The sequence below is a fragment of the Giraffa tippelskirchi genome, chromosome 10 (assembly GCF_054371585.1).
Source record: "Giraffa tippelskirchi isolate mGirTip1 chromosome 10, T2T-mGirTip1v1.2.pri, whole genome shotgun sequence".
NCBI lineage: Eukaryota > Metazoa > Chordata > Mammalia > Artiodactyla > Giraffidae > Giraffa > Giraffa tippelskirchi.
In genome coordinates, this window is record NC_137284.1 from 160,035,466 (window position 1) to 160,054,367 (window position 18,902).

Here is an 18,902-nt window from a genome sequence, read left to right on the forward strand (position 1 = left end):
CCACTGAGACCCACCCACCATTGTGACCACACCCACTGCCATGCCTCCACCCACCCCTGAGACCACACCCGCCACTGAGACCCACCCACCCCTGAGACCCACCCACCACTGTGACCACACCCACTGCCCTGCCTCCACCCACCCCTGAGACCACATCCGCCACTGAGACCACACCCACTGCCATGCCTCCACCCACCCCTGAGGCCCACCCACCCCTGAGACCACACCCACCCAGGAGACCACACCCACCCCTGAGACCACACCCGTCACTGAGACCACACCCACTGCCATGCCTCCACCCACCCCTGAGACCACACCCACCCCTGAGACCCACCCACCACTGTGACCACACCCACTGCCCTGCCTCCACCCACCCCTGAGGCCCACCCACCCCTGAGGCCCACCCACCCCTGAGACCATACCCACCCCTGAGACCCACCCACCAGAGACCCACCCACCCCTGACCCACTCCTGAGACCACACCTGCCACTGAGACTACACACACCCCTGAGACCCCACCCACCCCTGAGACCACACCCACCACTGAGATCCACCCACCAGAGACCACACCCACCCCTGAGACCACACCCACAGCCGTGCCTCCACCCACCACTGAGGCCCACCCACCCCTGAGACCCACCCACCACTGAGACCACACCCACCAGTGTGACCACACCCACCACTGAGACCACACCCACCACCATGCCTCCACCCACCACTGAGGCCCACCCACTCCTGTGACTCCATCCACCACAGACCGAACCCACTGCTGTGATCCCGCCCACCCAACCGGCACACACACCGCCTTTATTTTCTCCACTTAACCACTTCGACATATTTTACTTATTTGCTTATTTATTATCTGTCTCCACAAATGAGAATTTAGGTCCTATTAAGGCACAGATTTGGTCTCTTTTTTGTCCCAAACACCCTTGACAGTGCCTGGAACACACCTACCTCTTACAGCTGTTGGGTGAGTAAATGGATGAGTGGGTCAAGCTTGACTATATAAAAAAGAGAAGAAATCTTTTCCTTAATATTAGCATTTTCTAAAACTCTGAGTCTGATTATACTGATTTTTTCCTCCATGTGAAGGTGACGCTGTTTTTAAAAATCTATATGGTCTATATGTGTATAAAGCACAGAAAAAAATAACTAGACAGAAATCAGCTCTATAAGGGCCAATCTCTATTCCCCATTTTTACTGTAGATCTCTGTATCACAATGACTTTATCACAAACGTATGGAGCATGGCACGTGTGTGTGTGCACGTACATATGAGGCTTTAACAAACTTTGCATTAAGAAGCTGTTGGAAGAACACTCCGCATTTTCCCTGTGGGTTATTTTTGTTATAAAATGTCCAGCTCTGGTTGCCGAACTAGGTTTTACAGGCTTCAAAAAACTGAACTCAAGGACTCCATATTTGAAGTCTGCACACATTCTAAAACCCCTCTTGAAAAGTCGATAATATTGGAACAATAGCTAATGTTTGGAAGAGAAGAGCATTCTTTACTCTGCAGCATTTTCTGCTAAAACCTCAGCTGTCAACACCGGCTGAGACCCCGCCTATCGGATGCCCTGGCCGCCTGACTCCGCTGGCCCACCAGCCACTTAAAATACTTTGTTTCCTTTTAATCAGAATAAGCTCCGATTATCTCCCTTCAGAGCGAGGCTGCTGTTCTATCACGTTGACAGGCTGGGGAGGGCTGCTGCGTTTTCACACGTGATGCGGGACAGACACAGGTAGACACTCAGGAGACAGACGGAGCTTCACACAGACAATGGGGGAATATTTCGTAGCTTCAGGGAGCACAGCGTGCTCCAAGAGAACACAAAGGAGCCGGGCCTTTTTGTCCAGAAGTGACGCGTTTCTGGATGTTTGTTTTCGAGAGGTAAGGGAAGCAGGCAAGCCAGAATTTGGCTTCCCCAGCTTCGCTCTAAGTTGGTGGAGATTTAAATGGCAGCTCACTCGCTCCGAGGAGAACAGGCGACTATCAATCTGGAGACAGATGGCACCAGGCAGGTTCCCTTACATACAGCTCTTGATCACTGGAGACCCACGGGGTGAAGAAGTGGTTTCCATGCAGTAAACTGAAAGCAACAGGACAACGCTGGCTTCCAGTCCGCTACGAAAAAACACTGCTCTCAAATTATTTTCAGAAGAAGCAAAGCTCTGTTACCTGCATAGTCTGATTATCTGAGAACAGAAGAACGGTGGCTCTTGGCCTGGTATCTGCAGGAGACAGTGAAGGAGATGGGGCCGTGCTTCCCCCCACCCCAAGTTCAGCCCCAAGGACCAAAACAGATGCCTCCCAGACCAGCTCCAAGAGTGGCCCACCCGCTCTCACTGTGGCCCATGACTGTGATGACGAAGGCTGGCACCACTTCCTCCGAGAAGGCTTTCTCTCTGTTAAATGGAGTGGTTCCTCATCCATAAATTGCCTGAAATCTGTTTATTTGGGGGAGATATAGGAGGCAGAATAGGGCTTCCCAGGTGGCACGGTTGTAGAGAATCCACCTGCCAATGCAGGAGACGCAGGAGGCGTGAGTTCAATCCCTGGGTCTGGAAGATCCCCTGGAGGAAGGAATGGCAACCCACTCCAATATCCCTGCCTGGAGAATCCCATGGACAGAGGAGCCTGGCGGGCTACAGTCTGTGGGGTCACAGAGAGTCGTGCATGGTTGAGCAACTGGGCACAAGCGTGAGGAGCCAGCACACTAGTGCAGACCAGGATTTCTAGAACAAAGTGTAGCCTGCCAGGTGTGCAGCCTTCCTCAGCATGTATGTGCATAAGTTGCCCTGACCTTCCTGGCCAGCCAGCCAGCCCCACAGCCTCGCCCACTCCCTTCCCACAGGTCTCTGGTGATATCCCAGCGGCAGAAGCAAGAGCGAGCACTAAATGAAATCCTCTGCTAATTCACTAGCACAACCAGCATCGATACTTATTTGACACAAACTAGGAAAATCAAGTTCTCACCTAATTAGGAAAACCACTAACTGTGGAATACATTATCGTGATAAAGTTCTAGCTGAACCGACTAAGATTAACAGAGTGATGGCTTTTTGCGTTTTTTTATTGTCGCAACTAATACCTTCAAGCATAATATTATATTCCCCAAGGCTTTGTCTTAGCAGCTAATCTGTTAGTTTCCCACTGAAATGGATGTTTTTCAAGATTTCTGTCACATCATTGATAACTTCTTTCAAAGACCACACGACTCTACTTCAAATAAACCACTCAGTCACATAGCCAGCATCCTGTTGTTGCCCTTAATTCTAAACAATCTTTGACAGTTCGGCAGAGGTAGGAGTGACTACTTACACTCCTGTCTTTACTGACAAAATACTTTATTTGCTGTTGCTGTTGTTTGGTCGCTCAGTCATATCTGACTCTTTGCAATCCCATGGACTGCAGCACACCAGGCTTCTCTTTATGGATCACAGCCTTGTCATACGAAGGGGCTATGTAGCTCAATGAAGCTCTGAGCCATGCCATGCAGGGCCACCCAAGATGGACGGGACATGGTGGAGAGTTCTGACAAAATATGGTCCACCAGAGGAGGGAATGGCAACCCACTCCAGTATTCTTGCCTAGAGACTCCCATGGACAGAGGAGCCTGGTGGGCTACAGTCCATGGGGTCACAGAGTCAGACATGACTGAGCAACTAACACACGTTATACATGTTGCCAATTATCTTTCCATGGGTTCACAAGTAGGGCATATAAGAAGATGCATCTGTGTCTTTAAATTTATTTCATAAAAATGCATGTAGGTAAGTATATGCATAGAGGTACATGCTTTTTTGTACATTATCTAACTGCAAAACAGAGTGATTATCTCTAACCTTTGACACAGCCATCCTAAACAAGAGATTCTACACTGTTACATCAAGACACTGATTTCACATCCAAAGGTCAAACAGGTTATTTCACCTAAATTTATAATTTAGATAATTGAACAGTTAACTGATCTGTTCTGCCAGGCTCTCCCCGGACTGCATAGCGTAGGATGTGCCTCAGGGCACCTGGAAGGCATCTACTCTTCCCACGTTCCGCGGTGAGAGGCAAGGGACCACCAGGCATCACTGATGGCGGACGATGAGAACGGCAGATCTCAGCAAAGGCAAGTTCCGACACCCTTTCAAGTATGCTTTGGTGTTAAACCACCATCAGTAGTCACTGGGCACTTCTTACAAACGTAGCACTTGACCAGGTCATCAGATTTTTGAACTCAGAAAAGTTGGCCCAGTCTTTATATCATGAAGCAAACTAGTCATGTCCGACTCATTGCAACCCTATGGACTGTAGCCCACCAAGTTCCTTTGTCCATGGGATTCTCCAGGCAAGAATACTGGAGTAGGTGGCCATTCCCTTCCCTAGGGGATCTTTCTGAGCCAGGGATCAAACCCGGGTCTCTTGCATTGCAGATTTTTTACCATCTGAGCCATCAGGGAAGCCCCAGTCAGTCAACCTACAAACACCAATTAGAAAATGATAAAAAAAAAAAAAAAATCTTGAACTCACAGTGTTCAGGTGGAACACTGGTGGCCCATCCAATAAGTGGAGCAAAAACCATGAAAAAGAGACAGAACTCAGAAACTAATAATGATAAAAGAAAGCAGAATCTAAAATAAACAAGCTGAGGCCCATGTGCAACTTCCTCCTGCTCAATCCAGGCTATCTTATCTCAAAAGCCCATTGGGAGCCTTTGATTTTCTTAGCTTGCTTTCCATATTCTACTTCCTAGGTTTTTATAAATGTTACATAAAGTATTTAGTCTCAGATGAAAAAAGTGCCGCTGAAGATATGCTTTTAGTTTTGTCAAATGTTGGTTTGGCTTCTATTTGGCTTGACATTTTGGGAAAGAATCTGAATGAGATCATTTTAAAAACAACATTGGTTGAAATCTAAGTTTGACTCAATTAGCTGTTTGTTCCTGAATGTGAGTGATCTTCAAGTTCATTTTCCTGGATCTTCCTCACCTGGTCGGGGGCTGTGGAGGGGGGCAGAGGAGTGACGGTGAGAGAGAAAGAGGAGGTGACAACCCTGAAAACCAAACTGTACTTATTTCAAGGACAGTAAAGTCAGAGTTCTTCCCATTGTCTAGAAATTATTTCAGTGTTTAAAAAAAAAATTACTGGAAGTACAGAAAGCTCATCTTTATAAAAATTATTATACCTTTAGTTTGCTTCCTCCAGAAAGGTCAGAGGGCCTACATCCAATTAATAGTGAGAATCTACTTCAGTCCAGGACATAATTCAGTGGTGACTACACTTACTATTCTGACTGTCTCTGAGACAAAAGCCTCCGCTGTGTATGTCATCCAGGCCCATTCATAACGAGATTCGTTACACGAACTAAATGCCCATACGTGAAACAAACAAACAAAAAATTCTACAGTTTCTCCTACAGTGAAATTTTGTTATGACAAGTAAGCTGCAGTTGCCTGGTCGATAGGGCAACAGACCAAACAGAGTGGCCCCTAAGTCCCTGCCATCGATGAGTCGTTAAAGTCACACACTTCATACCCGGAGGATGAAAAGAAGGACATCATGCAAATACCTCCCTTTCTCTGCGTTCCGAGGACAGCTTTGTGTGTGTCTTTGTTGCTTGTAGCTTAGGAGTTGAAGTGGGTTTTCCTGCCTGGAATGGTTGGAATTCTTGCAGTGGCGGGAGGCCGAGCAGAGCCGGGCATCACTGATGCTCAGACAGAAGGATCTCGGACTCAGCAACATCCGGCCGCTCTCCCACCCACTCCAGCGCACAGAGGAAATGGAGAGGAAGGCTCACTCTCAGAGTTGAGTCCTCCGATGGGGACGAAGCAGTCCGACCGGCCTTCATCCCAGACAGACCGTTCACTGAGAAGAGGGACAGGCCAGCACAGAAACCCGTTCCCCGGGGATGGAGCCACACCTGAAAAGCAGATCCCAGCGCACCACCGCACGGGCAGGCCCCGCAGGAACGCATGGAACCCCGTCTCCATCCGCCCTGACCACAGCCCAGCACCACGAGCACCCAGACATCGTGCTGGGACATGGGCGCGCCAAGCAGAGCGGCCCGTGATGACTAGGCGCTCAAGGACGCCTCTGACGAGCACCGCCCGTGTGACCCAGCGTGAAATCCATCTCATAAACCGGGGACTCTCGGCAGATGGACCGGGTGGTGAAAGACGAACCCCGGCCTGCCGGGTCACCGGCGCGTCCAGGGCCCGGTCCTGAGTCCCAGAGGTCCTGCCCGTGGCCCTATGGCACTTTGCTCCCGCATCGCAGCTCTGTCCTGCTCTCAGCTCTACAAAGGGAGGGCGAGCGTCTGCTGAGGAGACGCACATCTCTGTCCTCTGTGGTTTGGGGCGGAACTGGAAGCAAACAAGCCTCCAGCACCCCCCGGACCATAGTCCAGAAACTCAGGGCTTCCCTGGTGCTTCAGCGGCTAAGACCCTGTGCCACCAATGCAGGGGGCGTGGGTTCAATCCCTGGTCAGGGCACTAAGACCCCACATGCCACGGGGCACGGCCTATGTAACGTCCAGGCTCTTTATCATCCTGGGGCCACAGGGCCACACACCGGAAGGCAGCCCCGAGATCCACATCTCAGAGATCCATTCAAACACAGGGACGAGGAGAGGGCACGGGCCAGAGGGCACACACAGGAACCACTGAGACGGGTGACCCCGTGCTCGCCTCTCTTTCCTGCAGACATGAGAAAACACCAGCCCAGGACACCATGAACACCGCATGCCGGATTCCTCCTGCAGCGCGGGGCCACCTCTGCCTTCTTGGCTCCTTCACTTCTGCACCTCGCCGAGACCAGGCCAGCCCTCCCTGGCCATCACTCATCACTCCCCGGGCCCCAGGAGCCAGGGACAGGCTGGCTTTCAGTGTCAGAAGCTTTACAAACCAACACCCGTGTCCTCAAAGCCAGGAAGCAGAAAAGACGCTGAGACCTGACGTGGGCTTCCCAGGGCAGGAGCCGTTCTCACCTGACAGGTGGGAGCGGAGTGCAGGCCTGGGTTGCTGGCGTTGGTCTTTCATCCCAGGACCTGGCCTGTGACCTGCTCATGAATGAAGGGAACTAGGAGGGATTAAGCTCCTACTTCGTGCCCAGAGCCACTCGAGGGCCTCACATAGCCCAGCTCTAGGGATGAAGGCAGGGTCTCCGCGCCGGCAGGCAGCACAGGCCACCAGATCCTTTAGGGTCAGGTGGTGTCACAGAGGGACAGAGCCCAGCGTGGACAGGGCCACCATCAACACTCGCTAAATGGCTGAGTCAGGAAACGTCCCGTACTCTAACAAGGGACTTATTTCCCTTCCCACACCGTGAAAAATGCTATTCCGCTGTAATCTGGAGAAGAGGCACCAGAAATCAATGCTTTCAGGTTTTGCCATGTTACAGACATGGTGTCTAGATGAACACTAATTCACATACGAGTTCCTTTACATAATACCCCCGTCACGGAAACCCATCAGTATTTGAGTCCTCCATCAGATTTAACTCCAGGGGCCACCTGCGATTTTAAAACTTATTACTAGTAACCCCACTAGTAACTAACTTCGGGGTGAAGTGTGGGTGCAAGGCATCATCAAAACACCCATGTCCAAGGGTGGCGAGAGGCAAGGTGGGCAGAAACAGAGAATCAGAAGGGCTCCGCCCATGTACGTGTGACCCACACTTGTCTTTAGGGCTGTAGACCCCGGGGAAGAGGGAAACCACAGGGCTCCCTGCCCTCCGTCTCCAAGACCCTCATGCTCCTCAGACCCTCCATACCCCAGGAATGGACTCCCCGCTCCTCCTATCACTGGCCGCTGTACCCCACTGCCGGGCGCAGAACAGGTGCTCACTGGACGGCCTCTGCAGCAACAGATGGAGGGAGGGAGGTGCCCTCTGGTCCATCCCAGGGCAGAGGCCACCCCATCCTCCGCACACCACAGGGTCGTCTTTCTAAAGCACGCGTCTGATTTCAGAACTGAGGGGTGAGAAACATTCCTCTCTGAGACAGAAAAGATACTTCTTAATCTCAAAATATATGTTCAGCAAGAGGAATATTTTTATAAAAATAAAGGATAACCTGAAAGGACACACACTAGAAGCTGTAATTTCAACAGTGGAATTTGCCCCATCGTTTGAAGCATCAGCAGTACATATTATATCTGCATTAGTGACAATGATAAATAGTGTTTTAGGATTTACATGCATCAATTATAGCATTCCTGGATATTCAGATGTCTTTTCCTGTTCCATTTTTTACACAGTTCCTCTCTGAATTCAAATCAAGGCTCCAAAAGCATTTTTTCATTCATTGTAAATTCACGGGGGCCATTCTTAGTTACAGTATTCTTGTGAAAACAAGGGAAACCAAATCTGCCTTGAGCAAAACGTCTTTATCACAGTAAATGACACGGTTTTACTCTGTACCCATATAAAAAGAACACCGGTGAGATTAGGGTGAAAGTAAGTGTCAGTCTTGAATGAACAAATCTTCTGAACTGGCCGGTCACTGAGAGCTATGTTCCATCAGCAATTCAATTCTTCGCTTCAAACGTTATTCTGCCTTTGCACCCATTCCTCTAGTGAAATAAGCCACTAACCTTGTAATGTAAGTTACTCTCAGTAACTCACTTTCCTGCAGGTAGAAGAGAACAACAGAACAGAAAAACAGAAAGGCCGTGGGGCAAAGCCATGGACATTCCACTCCAGACACCCTGTGTGTTACGGCTGGCCCCCTCCCCACCACCACCTCCCTCACCCACCACCCACCCTGAAAATCAAGATTTGGTTGGAAAGAGTCTTTCTACTACAACAACAGATGAGAACGGAGATCGGAAAAAAACACTAAATACAGTTTCTGAGTCTCTGATCCACTATTTGAAACACTGAACAAAATCTATTGAAACTAGGGTGCTAGCAGCTATGATTCCCAAATTTATTTTTCAAATGAAATCGTTTTAAGGACCTGCACCATGGCGCCATCTGGTGCTGACACAGAGAAAGATGCTTCGATCAGACAAGTAGGACGCAATCCCTTTGTTAGCCTGAACAGTGAAAATTTTAGAACACATGACAGTTGTCTTTCATCACATTAAATCCTAAAGTACTACTAAAAACAAATACGGTCTGAAAATAAACTCTGAAACTATTCTGCCTACAATGATCTTATTTTGAGCAGGTATACCTTAAGATCAGTTAACATCAACACTGAGTTCTTGCAACATACTAACTTTTGCTTGCTGGAGAAGACTCTTGAGAGTCCCTCCCTCTGACTGCAAGGAGATCAAACCAGTCCATCCTAAAGGAAATCAACCCTGAATATTCACTGGAAGGATTGATGCTGAAGCTGAAGCTCCAATACTATGGCCACCTGATGCCAAGAGATGACTCATTAGAAAAGACCCTTATGCTGGGAAAGACAGAAGGCAGAAGGAGAAGGGGACAACACAGGATGAGATGGCTGGATGGCATCACCAATTCAATGCACATGAATTTGAGCAAACTTCGAGAGAAAATGAAGGACAGGGAAGCCTGGCGTGCTACAATCCACGGGGTCGCAAAGAGTAGGACACGACTGAGTGACTGAACAACAACAGCTCTCTCCATGTGCATCTATTTTTAAGTAATAAAAGCCCTTCCAAGTGGGGTTGCTGGGTGAGATGCTTTGTCATGAAACCCAGAGTGCAAATTGGCACTTTCTCAATCAGACTCTGCTGTGAAGGGGGACAGGGTACTCCTCCCCCTCCTAGCAGGTAAATTTAAAGTCAAGGCTCTACAATGGACTTGGAGAGTCAGAGGGATTGGCAAGGAAAATGGCAAAGACCTCTGAGTCAAGCTGACTTCTGCTTCTCAGAGTGTACGCATCCTTCCCTGGAAATGTTCGTGACCACAGAGCGGTCCCCCAACACTCCAGACTCCACTGTCCTGGCTCTGGCACCCTGGGAGACAGACAGCACTGAGACTACCCTGCGAGCCACGCCACTCCCGCTCACAGCGATGGGTCACCGCACTGGCAGCGCTGTGGTCCAACAACAGCATCAGAGATGGGGACGGAGCAAGCAAAGGAGCCCCCTGTGCCTCCCCCAGCAGGTGCAGCATCTCCGCACCGCGGTCAGCGGGAGACAGGCGGCAGCCAGGGCCCCCAGCAGGCGTGCCCCCTCCCACCCAGCACCTTGCAGCTCCACTGTCTTCTGGGACCCCCTTAGGGGAGACTCAGACCTGACTCCTCAGGATGTGACCTGGCCGGCCCTGTTGTGCACATCCATCCATCTTTCGAGGATGCCCGCCTCCTTATTCCATGGGGCTGTCAGCAGCCTCACCTGGGCTGAGAGGACCCTTCCCCCCGTGGGGGAGGCCCTGCCTGCAGCCCCTCCTCCACCCCCACTGCAGGGCGGCTCCGCTGCTGGGTCTCTACCTGGGCAAAGGCAGGGTTAGGGCTGTGCAAACAGTGCCTGACTGGGAAAGAGAGAGACAGGGAGGCAGTGACCATGAGGAGAGATGGGGACCAGGAGCAGGACCAGGAGGGCGTAGGGCGGGCTGGGGGTGCCTACCCTCAGGGTGCCCACCTCCACCACAGGCACAGCCCTGTCGTCCTCCAGGGCCATCACCACTCCCCTCGAGACGGGAGAGTCCCGAACCCTGTTTCCTTCCTCTCCACGGCGTCCCGGCCCGCTGTCCTCCGCACACTGCCCTGTTTTCCTGGACGAGCTGGATGAAGAGGGGGGGACAGGCTTGACCCCCAGGCCCATCTGGCCACAGGGAAACCCAGGCCGAGTCTGCTCCCCCAGTGGCCGCTCTGCCTCCTCCGAAGCCCAGCACCCCCTGCGAAGGAGCCGTGGGCTATGCAGGACTCTCACTAAAGGCCATTTTCCCCTCTCCCCTCCCTGCTCCCGACCTGCAGAGCAGCGACCAAGCAGGAAACAGCACAGATGAGAAGAGGGGTCACCAAGGCCACCATGGAGACCACCAGCATCACAACGGGGATCACCACCCGACCCAGCCGCGGGACGACCTCACCTATAACTTTTTGATGACGCCTCTTGGGCTTCCGTACCACTCTGAAGCTTTATCCAGTGGCGGCCAACAGGCCTGCTGCCCCTCCGAGGTTCTGAAGCATGGAGAGGGCACCAGGGGGTCCCCAGCACCAAAAAGCCCACCCCGTGGCCTGAGCAGCTTTCCCCACCATTTTTTTAAAAACTTTTAAAACTTTATTCCAAGTTATCCACCTCACTGTTAGTAAGGTGTACAGTTAATGCTCTGTGCCAGGATTACTAGGCCCGCCCACTGCTGGCAATGGGCTCTGAGAAAACCCATTTCCTGACACCCCAAAAGTTACTCTTTTCAAAACATACCAAACTCCCAATCCTTGGAAAAGTATTACAACCATCGTTTCCCCCATCAACCTTTAAATCTGAACTTACGTTTTTAATCTGCATTGGTGGATGTTGAAATGAAGTCATTTTAACAACTCATGACTGTACAGATCAAATCATCACTAGTTAATATTATTTTACAAATACTACATTACATATTACCTTGCAATCTGAAACATTACATATTTGTGTAGGTTTATTTCAGATACCTGAAGTTTCACAGAAGTCAATGGCAAATAAAGTTTAAAGAATTGAGTTCTGTACATTAGTTCTGACTATCTCTATTTTACAATCTCTGAGGCTCATGTCAGAGTTCAGCACCAGACGCCTGGCTCTGTGAAATGTAATTCACCCTCCCTTTTGAGGAACAACGAAATCCACAGACAGATGGGTGGTCAATGACTGCATTTAATCTTAATAATAAGTAAATCAGGAAATTGATCTTTTGATCCCATTTTATCCCCTCAAAACTCTCGCTAAAGTTATTTTCTATGAAGCAAGAGTCGAGACGACTGCAGGAACTTCCTCTGAGAACAGAAATGAAGACAAAAGAGAGGATGAGAATGCCTCATATTTGGTGACCACCTTTTCAATGATGAATTCATAGGTTTCAGAATGTGGACAAAGACTTTAAGGCTTACTCAGATCTTGGTGGCTCGTCCACAAATCCCCCCAGGCCAGCACTCAGGCCGGCAGCCCATGGTCCTCCCGACTGGGAGCCTGACCACAGCCCAGCCTTGGATGCAGGTGACTGTAGACGGAACGGAGAAACTGGAACCCTTACACGCTGCTGGTGGAGATGTAGGTGATGCAGCTGCTTTGGAAAATCTGACGGGTCCTCAAAAACTTAAATATAGACTTACCATGAGACTCTCCAATCCCACTTCTAGGTATGTACCCAAAGCAGTGAAAACAGAGGCTCAAACAAATGTTCGTACACATATGCTCAAAGCAGCATTATTCACAGCAGCTAAGAGTCTGGGAAACAACCCCAACTGTCCATCAACAACTGACATTATACCAATCTGGTCTAGCCACACAGTGCAACACTATCTGGACATAAAAAAGGGCTGGGGGACTCGTGCCAAAGCATTGCAGGGGGAGGATCTTCAAAACATTCTCCAGGTGAAAGAAGCCATCCACACGGTCACACAGAATATGAATCCATTTACGTGAAGTGTCCAGAACAGGTCATGCCTAGAGACAGAAGGTAGACCAGGGGTTTCCAGGGTCTGGGAGGAGAGACGGGAACGGAGTAAGTGCCTGTGGCTGGGGGGTTTCCTCTGGGGATGAGGAAATTATTTTGGAATTAGACAGAAGTGATGGCTGCAGGATGTACTAAATGTCCCTGAAATATTCCCTTTGAAACAATCGATGTTACATCATGTGAATACATAAAAAAGGAAAAAACAGATTAGGTTGAAATTGATTAGGGCTAAACATAACCCTTTTCCTTAGGACTTCTGCTTGGGAATTCAGTAATTTCATCAACTCAGGGTGCCCAGAGACTGATGGGGTCCTTCACGCCTCCTCCAGGGCCATCAGGAGGGGAAGCAGCCCTCCTGCTACACTGCGTGAGTGTGTTCAGCCCTCAATTCTGAACAGGCGTGTGAGAACCGAACCATCGCACACGCTAGTTATGACACAAGTCACACACCCGGTACCGACACAGCCTGGGTTACAGGCCCGACACCTCCGCGGCCTGGTCATCCCTGGGCAGGGGACCGGGGCCAGACCGCCCTGAGGTGACAGTCGCTTCGAATGCGGCTCAGAGCCAGGCCTGCAGAAGCCGAGGCCTCTCTCCTCTGCCGAGACTCCTGGGGCGGGGGTGCCCCCCGGGACGGGGCCTCTGTCGGGCTGCGACGCCCTGGAGCCGCAGGACGGTGGTCCTGCGCGGCCCACTTCTGCCGCTCGCACCCACAGAGCCTGGTGCGCGCTGAGCTGCAGGGTAGGAAGCCTGCTCCCCCTTCCTCCGGATGGTAACCCAGTCTCCCCGCACCAGCGCGGCCGCGTCTCCCGGAAGGAGCCTCCGCGTGTGCCGGCCCGCTGGGCTGGGTTCTGAGCGCCGCCGTCAGCCACACCTCCCTGCGGCTCTGGACGTGCTCACGTTCAGCCCGGGATGCGTCCTTCCCGGCCGGGACCCGGCGAGCGCCGAGCCTGACGGCGGTCAGCGACGAGTCAGAACGATGCAACGGACACAAGACCCTCCAGCCGCCCCTCCCAGAGCAGGAACACTGCCCAGCAAACAGGGCGCACCTCAGGACACCTAGAAACCAGGGCGCACCTCACGACACCCACAAACAGGGGCACCTCAGGACACCCACATACCAGGGCTCACCTCACGACACCCACAAACAGGGACATGTCAGGACACCTAGAAAACAGGGCGCACTTCAGGACACCTACAAACAGGATGCACCTCACGACACCCACAAAACAGGGGCACCTCGGGACACCCACAAAACAGGGCGCACCTCACGACACCCACAAACAGGCACCTCAGAACACCCATAAAACAGGGCACACCTCACGACACCCACAAACAGGGACACCTCACGACACCCACCCAGAGAGGAGGCGGACTTGTCTTCAGGGCTGGTACCAGTCTTTACTCAACAGTTACGAAAAGAGGGAAAGAAACGGTCTTATAAATTAAATCAATTATCATCAATATTTAAAGGAACACTGTAGTCAATTACTTTATAATTACTTTATAATTCACCCCATAATTTATTGATCTATAATTATTTTTAAGAGAGGCAGGCCTGCACCATTAGCAGTATACCATCAGTTAACATTTTTCCTTGGAGCAAAAGATGTAGCAACATTGCCCGGGATTAAGTAATAACGTGCAGGTGTCTCTGACACTGTTTTAAATGAGACTGTCCTGGGCAAGTAGAGACATAAAGGCGGGTCCACTCAAAAAGAGAAGGGGCAATAGAGATGGGGAGGAAAGACAGCGAAAACGAGGAGAAAGAGGAAGGAAGGGAGGGAGGAGGGACTGCTTCCCGAAGCGCATGTGAAGTCACTGAGCGTGTGGCCAGGCACTGAGCGCTTCCAGCATCACACCGGTGTGTGTGCGTGTGAGCGAGCAAGGTGTGTGAGTGTAAGAGTGTGTGTATAGTATGTGTAGTGACCGGTGTGTGTGCGTGTGAGCGAGCAAGGTGTGTGAGTGTAAGAGTGTGTGTATAGTATGTGTAGTGACCGGTGTGTGTGCGTGTGAGCGAGCAAGGTGTGTGAGTGTAAGAGTGTGTGTATAGTATGTGTAGTGACCGGTGTGTGTGCGTGTGAGCGAGCAAGGTGTGTGGAGTGTACGAGTGTGTGTTTGCATGTGCAGTGTGTGTAGTACGTAGTGAGAGTATGCAGTGTGAGTGTGCAGTGTGTGTAGTATATAAGTATGTGTGATAGTGTGTAGTATGTGTGCACTGTGTGTAAGAGTGTATGGTGTGTATGTGAGTGTGGTGAGTGTGTAATAAGTGTAGTGTAGGTGTGACTATGTAGTGTGTGTGAGTGTATGAGTGTGTACGAATGTGTGTAAGGGTGTAAGATAAGAGTGTGAAAGGGTGTAAGAATGTGTGAGGGTAGCAGTGTGTGAGTGTATATGAGTGTGTGGTGTGTAAGAGTGTGTGGGTGTGTATGAATGTAAGAGTGTATGAGTGTATAGTGTGTAAGAGTGTGTATGTGTAAGTGTGTGAACTGTGTGTAATATATGCGTGTATGTGTGTAGTGTTTGTGTGTGTATGTGTAAGTGTGTGTATGTGTAAGACTGTGAGTGTGTGAAGTATGTGTGATATATGAGTGTGTGTATGTGAGTGTATAGTGTTTGAGTGTGTGTGTATGTGTAAGACTGTGTGAGTGCGTGCACGTCAACAGGATGCTACTGCTAAAGTTGCCAGGCTCACGTGTAGAACGGCTCACACGGGAACCGCGAGCCCAAGGTAGTGGCCGACATCCTGCCCCGGGACGCCTGAGGTCCCGAGAAGGTGCGGAGGAGTGCAGCTCCCGTCGCCTAGCCCGCTCTCTGGGAAAGCCTCCTCCCAGTGGCCGTGTGCAGAGGCAGAGGAGACCCTCCGGGGGAGGGACCACGAGGTGAGCAGGGCCTGCACGACCCCCGGGAGCTGCTCTCAGGACGAGGACACCGGGCGCGTCCCCGAGACGCTCCCTCACGGTCGCTCAGTCTCATTCCCTCGGGAATTCCAAATTCTCCTGACTTAGGGAATGACACGGTGACAGGAGGCCTTTCGCCTGCCATGACCACAGTCCTTCCTGGGAAAACCCTGGGAGCAGCGCCCCTGAAAGCCAGGGAAACGCTCGGTCGGCCTCCACTGCTCCCCTAATTCAGCTCTCATGGGCGGTCAGAGCCCGTGCAACCAAGACTTACAGCACATCACGGCCACCAGAATTGGAAAGGAAGAAGCAAAGCCATTACCAACCACAGAAGATATACAAAGAAAATCCAATGAACACTCGAGAAGACATTTGATCTCACTAGTCATCAGCTCAGAGCAAACGAAGAACACAGTGAGGTACCAGTCTCTGCCCACAGTGTTAATAAACACTAAGAATTCTGACAACATGAAAACTCAGGGAGCATATGGACTAGCAGACCACAGAGGCCAACTGACACACCTCTTTGGAAAGAAATTTGCTGTTATTTTGTGAAGTCGAGCATCTGGACACACTTTGACCCCACAATTCCCCTCCCGGGCAGATACATCCCAGAGAAACCCTTGTGCACGTGCCTGAAATAAAATACACAAAACTGTTCAAAGCAGACCAGCTCACGATAGCAAGACTAGAAACAACTCAAATGTCCTCACTTGGGGAATGAATAAACTGTGTCAAACACACAAAGGAATGTCATGCAGTTGTGAAAATGAGCAGACAGCTGCTACATGCCGTAACAACTAAGTCTCCTTACCGTTCCAAAAGCCACCAAAAGGGCAGAAGTGGGCCAAGCAGCTGGGAGACAAGAGATGCTAAAACCCGAGACTAAGGCAATGGCCGGCAGCGGACAGATTTGTGGGTCTTTGGGAGAGAAATGCAAAGGACCTGGCAACACCTCAGCTACGGGGAGAGTCAGGGAGGAGTCCTGAGCTTCAGGCTCGTGCGGTGGGCCAGGTGATGCCATCCTTGGAGATGTGGATACAGAGGGTGGAAGAAGTGGGCACAAAGTGAATCTAGATACGGGGAGAGATAAGCACTCTGTAAAGAGGAGGAGAAATCCTGAGGACACGAGTGAAAGACCACACGTGTAACAGGGTGAAGACTCTCATGTGGAAAGGAGAGGCTAAGTGCAAAGGCCCTCAGGCAGGCATACCCTTGACCCCAAAACCTGGGAGCCTGCATGAGGCTGGGCAGACACGAGATGACAAGGCAGCTGAGATGGAGCAGAGCCTGCAAACAGCAAGCACTCAATACATCTTAGCTCCCATCCTCCTCTGGATTCTCTAAGTGACCTGGTATACAAGGAGCCTGGTCTAGGAAGCACGGAGAGACCACCCCTCAACAAAGCCAACAGTTATTTCACAACGTGAATAATCGCTTCCCTTAAGGAAGTCAGTTCTGAATATTCATTGGAAGGACTGATGCTGAAGCTGAAGCTCCAATACTGTGGCCACCTGATGTGAAGAGTGACTCATTGGAAAAGACCCTGATGCTGGGAAAGATTGAGGGCAGGAGGAGGGGACGACAGAGGATGAGATGTTTGGATGGCATCACCGACTCAATGGACATGAGTTTGAGCAAACTCCGGGAGATGGTGAAGGACAGGGGAACCTGGTGTGGTGCAGTCCATGGGGTCACAAAGAGTCCGATACGACTGAGCAACTTAGCGACTGAATAACAACAATCACTTCCGAACTGCTTTCCACATTACTGATTTTACCCCTCAGGTGATTTAAGCTGCTATTTGTCAATCGCTATTCTGTCTCATTCAAGTTCCTACTTGCAAGCTTAAAAGTTCCAATTTATCAAATTTCTTCTCCAAATAGAGGTTTAAAATTAGAGCAAAAATGCAATAATAATAAGCTAGAAATAGCATGTTGCTATAGTGATACCAAAGTCTAAAATTAGATCTCGATCTATAAAAAACACAAAATTCATTACTCTGCTACTCATTTTTGCCATTTTTCTCTGGGCCAAACCCATTTCAAAAAGAACCTTTATTATATGGAATCACAGAATACCTGTCCCACAGTGAGAAAGAGATGGATCAGGTGATTGAAGTCCACAGGTAATCCAGAAACCTCATTCCAGTTCAATTTCAAAATGTTCTGCCATCAGTACTTTATTACATCCACTCTCAAGTCACAAAACGGGCTGATTTATGAAGCTGGACAAGTCTCTTGGCCTCTGCAGACCTCGGCGTCCTCAGTGATTGCGTGCAGAGGCCACGCGAACAACCCCAGCGACTGCTCCGGGGCCACGGACCCCAGCAATTCCCATCACCCTTCCTCCACCCACAGACAGGAGGGCTGGGGAAGGGACATCTAAGATCAACTGCCAATTGATTGATAACTAAGGCACGGATCCACAATTCCATATGATTCCATGGAATCTCAGAGCCAGAATTTATGTTTCCAGGCTACAGCAAATCATGCCTCAGAGTAAGACAGCCCTAACCAGTGAAGCAGGATATTGTGACCTTATCCCATGGAAGCAGAAGAGAGCAAAAAGGAGGGAGGCCAAATATCTCAGTGCCTGTGGAAACGTTTACCTAAGAGGCGACTCTGGCTGAGAAACGCAAGAGGCGGATGAGAGCAGACAATCCCAGGTCTGAGAGACGCATCTAAGGCCTCAAAGTGCAGCAAACATATTTAGGGCATCACCAAGCTAATGCCTTCATTTACCAAAGACTGTCACCTCAGTTCAGTGAGTGATATGTTTAAGCTGGGTTTAGAAAAGGCAGAGGAACCAGAGATCAGATTGTCAACATTCACTGAATCATAGAGAAAGCAAGGAATTCCAGAAAAACATCTACTTCTGCTTCTTTGACTACAAGAAAGCCTTTGACTGTGTGGGTCACAACAAACTGTGAAAAATTTTTAAAGAGATGAGAATACCAGACCACCTTATCTGCCTCCTGAGAAACCTGTATGCAGGTCAAGAAGCAACAGTTAGAACCAGACAGAGAACAACTGACTGGTTCAAAATCGGGAAAGGAGTACATCAAGGCTGTATATTGTCACCCTACTTATTTAACTTCTGTGCTGAGTACATCATGTGAAATGCCGGGCTGGATGAATCACAAGTTGGAATCAAGATTGCTGGGAGAAATATCAACAACCTCAGATATGCAGATGATGTCACTCTAATAGCAGAAAGCAAAGAGGAACTAAAGAGCCTCTTGATGAGGGTGAAAGAGGAGAGTGAAAAAGCCGGCTTAAAACTCAACATTCAGAAAACTCAGGAAACTCAAACAGGGGCTCTGTATCAATCTAGAGGAGTGGGATGGGGCGGGAGATGGGCGGGAGGTTCAAAAGGGAGGAGTTATATGTGTGACTATGGCTGATTCATGTTGAGGTTTGACAGAAAACAACA

General features: G+C 50.1%; 1 protein-coding gene and 1 long non-coding RNA gene across 5 annotated transcripts in view; one reads left to right on the forward strand and one right to left on the reverse strand.

Annotated features, from left to right (window-relative positions):
• Positions 1-18,902, reverse strand: part of LOC145524035 (uncharacterized) — a 343,643-nt gene that overhangs the window by 229,195 nt on the left and 95,546 nt on the right. The window lies entirely within an intron of this gene.
• On the forward strand, positions 740-9,136 carry LOC145524036 (uncharacterized). Its single transcript, XR_014067085.1, has 3 exons — positions 740-973; positions 3,988-4,127; positions 8,630-9,136. It is a non-coding gene; the product is annotated as an uncharacterized LOC145524036 (long non-coding RNA).